We start from the raw sequence: 7826 nt of genomic DNA, 5'->3' as shown, positions 1-7826 counted from the left end.
AATACTGTTATGGACCTCTGACTAAGGAATAAGAGAAACACTGAGATAGCAAGCCAGTCCAGAGGGCTGGGGACTGACCTGGGTCTCAGTGGAGCCCAAGAGCCAGGGTTCCTTTAGTGCTAGAGGGCAACAAGTGAAGGGAGAGTTCGCTCCAAACCTGTGGAGGGAAGGAAGAAAATTGGATTCTGTTATCAGGAGAGCCAAGATCAACTAGCTTACAGAGTGCCCCCAGGCCTGAGTCTTGGAAAAAGGCCTAAAGCTCCCAACTCCTGGGTCTCTGATGGGCAGAATCAATGTAGCTGGTCCCCTTGAAGACCACCTAGCCTTAGGCCCGGTCCGTTCAGAGCACTGGCCACTACAGTTTCTCTCTCTTAACAGTATCTTGAGGTCCTATGTAGATGAGGGGAGGGTAGAAGCACATAGGGACTTTGTGGGACAATGGGAAGTTGGGGGTGGGAGAAGAGGATAATAGCCTTGTGAGAAAGAAATGTGAGACTTTCTTCATTCTGCTGTTGTCCTTCAATCAACAGCATCCCCTGGAATGCCCCAAGAAAGACCGAGGCAGGTGCTACAAGGCAGGCAGCACAGGGCTCAAATAAAGAATTGGTGCAGCCAAATCAGGGCTATGGGAGGAGCCCTGTGTATTTCAGATTCCCAGGGCTTGCTCTAATTCTTGTTGTCTCTGCTGCCCCTTGGAATAGAAGTATCAGCACATGGCCTCCTGAGCCCAAGGCTGGAAGTTGAACACAGTGCTGCGCTCTCCTTCCAGGTTACCCACCACATTGGTTATGATCTTGAGATCCCTGCAGTGGGACTGAAGCCAGTCATTGATGAAACCATGAGGGTCTCTGGCAAAGCTCCGCAGGAACTCCTGCTGTATCTAGGAGTTGATAGTTTCTATTGTCTCATGGATCTTGTTGTCTAGATTAACAGTTTCTTGTTGGCTGGCAGTGGACAGCAGAAAATAATTCATCTGGGTCTTCAAGGTATCATTCACTTCCATATCAATGTCATAACAAGATGTCTTTTTCTGATCATTCAGGTCAACACTGATGACATGATTAATGATGAGGGGTTCTGGTGGCATAAGTTAGGCATAGAGCCATTAGGGTACCTCTAAAAACTTCATATGTTGAGACTTAAAGATATGCTGGTGGTACTTGTCACAAATGACAAACTCCGGCTTGTTAGGGTCCTGGAGTTTATGTGTCTTGATATATTGCCAGTGTTTGGATGATCACTGGATCAGTCTGGATGTGGATACCTGGGAGTGGAGCTATGTGAGGATCTAATTTAAACTGGGGAAGCTGGTAATCCAGCATCAGTAGGACAATACACTGTATATCACATCTCCTGGCCACTTCACCTGGAAGCCATCAGTTTTTGTGGTGGCAGTTCTGTGCCATTCTACAGATGATTTCCTGGCCCATACAGGTCTTTGTCCAGTTGGATCACTAGGAACTTAAAAAAGGAAGAGAACTTGCTCTTTTGTTTGGTAGCATCATATTTGGACAAGGCTGGCCTTTGAGGTAGAATTTTGTCAGCCATCTTCTTTTTCTTTGCATTGTGGTTTCGATTTTCGACCCCCTGCTACTGGACCTACTGGATCTGCTGAGGTGCAGGTCTCTTGTAAGACTGGTCCATCCCTGACTCAGCCACGTCAGGTTGGACTGAAAGGTTCCCCCCATAGCCAATGAGTCCCATGGAAGGTCCCTGAGGTGTCATTTGGCTGCCTGGCAGCATACCTGGTCTCGGATAGACCACTCTGGACATCAGGGAGTAGTACAGCCCTTGACCCAGAGCCTCAGCTCAGAGCCACAGATTGGAAACCCTCCCGGGCCACCACCTTCCTGCAGCTGCAGCTGCACCTTGGCTATTTCTTCAAGCCAGGTCTAAGTAACATTCATGCATTGCATTTGGTTGTTATGACTCTTAGTCTCTTTTAATCTAGAACTGTATTCTTCCCCTTTTTTTCCCACAAGATTTTGGCTTACTGAAGAGTCCACACCAGTTTTGTTGTAGCAAGTCCCACATTCTAGATCTGTTGGATTATTTTTTATGTAACTTTTCTTGTTCTGTCTCTTGAATTTCCTATAAAGATGGAATTAAGTTTAAAAGACTTATTTAGACCCAGGTTAGCCATTTTTGGTAATAATACCACACAGATGATTCTTTGTACTTCAGATTACATCACATCAGGAGGCATAAATGAAAGGTCTCACTTTATCTATTGCTGAGTTTGATCACTAAGCTGGTGACTGTCAGATCTCTCCATTGAAATGATACTCAGTTTTTCCCTTTGCAATTAGGAAGTAATCTATGGAATAATCCTTTGGCACCATGGGAATCTTCTGTTCCCCAACAATTTTCACCAAATGGTTTTAAGCATTCTTTGATCACCCTTGCCTGAATCATTTACTTCTTTGGGGGTTGCAAAATGGTGATTTTTAAAAATACTTTCTTTGTACATTTATTAACTGGTAATCTTCTGTAAAGGAGAGCTTACCCTCTCTACTGAGTATGAACACTTCTTAAGAGGTAGTAAATTGCTTCTTTCTCTTTAATTATCAATCTTAGGGTAAGGAGTTGATGTAATAGTCACCTATAATGGTGGCAATAGATGTGGGTTTTTTTTTTTTTTTTTTTTACTCTTTTTCTATTACTAGGGATTCACAGATTCTTATTTACTCATGATATTTAAGTCATTATTCTTTTTTGATATTCAAATTGTCTCTGATTTTCCCATTGAGAACCCCTTATATCTGATTCCTATGTCCTTGTGACATGCTCCCCATTGGACTGCTTCCTTGCCTTCTGGTACAATATGATTTGGGCAGCTGGCTGGTACAGGGGTTGAACCCTGGACCTTGGTATTATTAGCATCATGTTCTATCCAGCAACTGAGCTCTCCACCCAGCCCTAATTGTATTTTTTTTTCCTAGATGGCTATTTAGTTGTCCCAATAGCATTTAATGAAAATTGCATTTTTTTCTCCACCTTTTTGAGGTACTAAAATTCCATATGCATTTTGGTCAATTTTTGGAATTTCTCATCTGTTCCACTGGTCTCCCATCCATTTATATGCCAGTACTATACAGTTTTAACTACTGAGACTTTATATATATATATATATATATATTTTTTTTTTTTGGACCAGTAAAGGGATTGCAACCCTCGGCACGGTGTGGTCCGCACCATGCTCAGCCAGTGAGCGCACCGGCCATCCCTGTATAGGATCCAAACCCGCGGCCTCGGCGCTCCCAGCGCCACACTCTCCCAAGTGAGCCACAGGGCTGGCCCTTATAATATGTTTTAATATCTGGTAGGGTTCTCCCTTTTATTGATCTTATTTTTCCGAGTACTTTTCTTATTTCTGTATGAACTTTAGAACCAGCTTGTCCATTTTTTAAAAAGTTGTTGGCATTTTCATTGGGATTGTTAAATTATAAATTAGGGAGAATTGACATTTATGAATCTTTTTATCAAAGAACTTGGGGTCTTATTCTATTTGTTCAAGTCCTTTTTTCTTTTTTTTTTTAAAGATGACTGGTAAGGGGCCGGCCCGGTGGCGCAATGCTACAGTGCGCTGCTTGGGAGTGCGGCGGCGCTCCCGCCGAGGGTTCGGATCCCACATACAGACCGGTTCCCGCTCACTGGCTGAGCGAGGGGCAGGCGCAGCACCAAGGGTTGCTATCCCGTTTCCGGTCCTGTTCCGGTACGGGCGCGACACTGAGGGTTGCGGTCCGTTGCCGGACACGAAAAAAGACAAAAAGGAAAAAAAAAAAGATGACTGGTAAGAGGATCTTAACCCTTGACTTGGTGGTGTTGGCTCCATGCTCTACCAAGTGAGCCAACCGGCCATCGCTACATAGGGATCCGAACCCATGGCCTTGGTGTTATCAACACCACACTCTCCCAAGTGAGCCATGGGCCAGCCCGTTCAAGTCCTTTTTGTATTTGTGTCCTTCATAAGTACTTTCTTCTTGTAGCTCTACCTTTCTTTTTAGTTCATTCCTAAATTCCTAAATATTTTTATCTTTTTGTTGCTATTATAAATGAGATTTTTTTCCACCTGTTGGAGATTGCATGTGTAATAGAAGCTATTGTTTTCTATATATTAATTTTATACCATGCTGCTGAATTTTCTTGTTTTTACTGTTTCTTGGTTGATTTTTTAAGATTTTCAGGAATACCGTTATATCAACTGCATGCAGTGATAATTTTATATCCTTTTTTCCAGTTTTTCTACCTTTATTTCTCTTGTTTAATTTCACCAAGTTTATGCCTGTAATGCAACATTTAATAATACATCATGGCTATCTATTCTCAGCTTTAGTGACAAATGCCTCTAGTCTTTCTCCATTAAGCAAGCTGTTGACTTTTGGGCTGAGAAGATACACTTTGTCATGTTAATGAAGTGTTTACATATGCCTATTTATTTGAGTTTTTTTTTTTTCCTTTTTGTCTTTTTTCGTGACCGGCAACGGGATCGCAACCCTCAGTGTCGCGCCCGCACCGCGCTCAACCAGTGAGCAGACCGGTCTCTATATGGGATCCGAACCCTCAGCGGGAGCGCCGCCGCGCTCCCAAGTGCCGCACTCTACCAAGTGCGCCACCGGGCCGGCCCTATTTGAGTTTTTAAAAAGATTATTACAGAGAGGAGTTATTGAACAAATTAAGCTTGATCATGATGCATTATTATTTTTTAATGTAGTGTCAGGTTCTATTTAAAATTTGATTTAGAATCTTGCATCAGTGTAAGAGAGACTGAACAATGTAAGAGAAATAGGTCTGTAGCTTTCTGCTTGCAATTTCTGTCAGCTTTTGGGATTCATGTTATATTTGCTTCATAAAAAGAATTGGGATGTTTTCTTTCTTTTTGTATGCTCTGAAATAGTTTCAGACTATTAAACTTATCTTCTCTTTAAAGTGCTTATAATATTTTCCATTAAATTTGTGTGTGGTGTGCTTTTAGGGGCATTAGCATATTTACATAGCTATGAACAAATGCTTGAGCAAAATAGTCTCAGTGATCCTTTTAATTCCTTTGCTTTTATGGCTGTTTTCTTATTTCTAATTTTGTATATTTGGACTTTCTCCCTTTTTACTTAGATTAACTAGTTGTTTAACTATTTTATGGATTTTCCCTGAAACTTTGAGTCAGATGTTTAATTCATTTTCATATCTCCTACCCCCCATACAGGTATTTTATGGCTATGAATTTTCATCTTTACTGGTTTGGCTATATTCTTTAGGTTCCTATATGTAGGATTTTTCTTATTATTGTTTTCTAGAAATCTTGCAATTTTGATTTATATTTCCTTTTAAAGCTGAGTCCAAAGGTTTTAGTGTTGTTTTAAGGTGGAAAGGCCATTGTTTCTTGTTTTTATTTTTAATTTATAATTTCGGAGCATTGTCATCAGAGTATTTGTCCTATGTTACTTTTTGGATTTATTGAGATTTTCTGTGTGGCCTTTCTTTTCATTTTTCTTATTGAAACATAATTGATTATGCATATTTGTGGGTACAGCGTTAACCATCAAGACTATCAGTACTTGTGTACAATATGTGATGATCAAATCAGGATAATTAGCATATTCATCATCACAAAATGTAACCATTCTTTGTGTCCATTAACCAATTTCTAGCTAACCCCCATCCCCCTCTCCCACCTCCAGTAACCACAGTTCTGTTCTCTCCTTCTAAAAGTTCAGTGTATTACTGTGATTTTTTCTTTCTTTCTTTCTTTCTTTCTTTCTTTCTTTCTTTCTTTCTTTCTCTTTCTTTCTTCTCTCTCTCTCTCTCTCTCCTTCCTTCCTTCCTCCCTCCCTCCCTCCCTTCCTTCCTTCTTTCCTCCCTCCCTCCCTCCCTCCCTTTCTTACTGCGACTCATGCTTGAGGACATGTAGTATTTGTCTTTTTGTGCTTGGTTTATTTCACTTAACATAATGTCCATGTTACTGCAAATGACAGCATTTCATTCTTTTTTATGGCTGAGTAGTATTCCATTGTGTATATGTATACATTTTTCTTATCCAGTTGTCTGTTGATGGACATTTATGTTGGTTCCATATCTTGGCTATTGTAAATAGAGCTGCAATAAACATCAGAGTGCAGGTATCCCTTTGACATGATGATTTCCATTCCTTTGGGTATATATACACAGTAGTGGGATTGTGGGATCATATGGTAGTTCTATCTGTAGTTGTTTGAGAAACCTCCATACTGTTTTCCATAATGTCTGTACTTATTTACAGTCCCACCAACAGTGTAGAAGAGCTCCCCTTTCTCCGCATCTTTGCCAGCATATGTTATTCTCTGTCTTTTTGATAATAGCCAGTCTAACTGGAGTGAGATGATATCTTAATGTGGTTTAGATTTGCATTTTCCTGATGATTAGCGAGTGATGTTGAGCATTTTTTCATGTACCTGTTGGCCATTTGTATGTCTTCTTTGAGAAATGTTTATTCTGCTCCTCTGCCCATTTTTAATTGGATTATTTGTGCGGTCTTTTTTACTAAGTTGTTTGAGTGCCTTATGTATTCTGGATATTAATCTCTTGTTCGATGTATATGGCCTTTTTTATGGCTAATTTTTGCTAATGCTCCAGAGAGACTTAAAAAGTGCCTTTTTCTTGAATTAAAAAATAATTAATAATAGTTTTTTCCTCTAATAATTGTACTTTTAAACTACCAGTACATATTTAAAATTCTGAGATTATAAAATCAATATTTGGCAGTAATGTAAAATAATATTCAAGGACATTGTAGATTGATATTAAGTGGGAAATTTTTTCTGAAGCATGCAAAAATTATGCACTTTCTATACCTTTTTTTATGTCTACAATTATGACTACCTTAGAACTTAAACTGAAAATTTAATGAAAGATATAACGCATAAATATTATGGATAAAATAGGAAAAAGCTTAAGTCTATACTTTATAAAGTTTAAAAATTAAATTTGAGAATTCTGTTAAAAGAGGTGGGTCTTATATTTAGTGTGTGTACAAAATATTTTGGTTTTGGCTCCAAGTATCTGCAAACAGTGTGGCATGATGTGAATTCATCTTAATTTGACAGATTTAGGAATGAAGGTATAGGGAGGGCTGTAAGGCTTAGGGTCCCAGTGTTATGATTCTTAAGTGAAACTGGTGTAATTCCCTGGGTTTTGCCTCCACACTCTTTGAATGCTTGCTTATGAGTGGTTTAAGATCTTAGAAAAAGATATTTTTTGTACACTTAATAAAAATTCTAATTTACCATTCTCTAAAGATGCCTATGTTGACTTGGTATTTGCATTGACTTTTGTTGCAAAGATAGGTCCTCACCTCTGTAATTTCTGTATAATACTGTGACTTTATTTTTTTCCTCTCTCTTTTTTTAATTTTTAGAATTTTTATTTGGCTGCTACCTTTAAATACAATCCCTAAAAATGCCAGCTTGTTTGGACTCAGAAGATGACTTGGATAAATGATTAAAAATTAAGAAAGATATTTTGGTGAGTGAAACCTTAAGTGAGAGAGTGGATAAAAGGCCCAATTTAATATTTATCGTTTTGGTTTTTCTGGTATTGCCTTTCTTTTTGGAGAAGCTGTCTAGAGTATATTTATTTTTCTTAGAGACATTGAATAAAATACAAATGCCATTGTTCTGTTTTTAAATGGGGTTTGTACTACAGACTTTTTTTTACATAGCTTCTCATCGTTTTTATAAAGGTTGATTTTATTTTATTTTATCTTATTTATTTATTTATTTATTTCCTTTTATTTTTTTGTCTTTTTTCGTGACTGGTAACGGGATCGCAACCCTCGGTGTCGCGCCCGTACT

The 7826-nt window shown here is 38.9% G+C and overlaps 1 pseudogene; it reads right to left on the bottom strand.

Moving 5' to 3' along the window:
• Positions 1–568: 568 nt before the first annotated feature.
• On the bottom strand, positions 569–1548 carry LOC103589306 (annotated as a pseudogene).
• Positions 1549–7826: the final 6278 nt, after the last annotated feature.

This window comes from Galeopterus variegatus, unplaced genomic scaffold (genome assembly GCF_000696425.1).
Source record: "Galeopterus variegatus unplaced genomic scaffold, G_variegatus-3.0.2 Scaffold670, whole genome shotgun sequence".
In the NCBI taxonomy this organism is placed as follows: Eukaryota; Metazoa; Chordata; class Mammalia; order Dermoptera; family Cynocephalidae; genus Galeopterus; species Galeopterus variegatus.
This window is presented reverse-complemented; position numbering and strand designations above follow the sequence as displayed.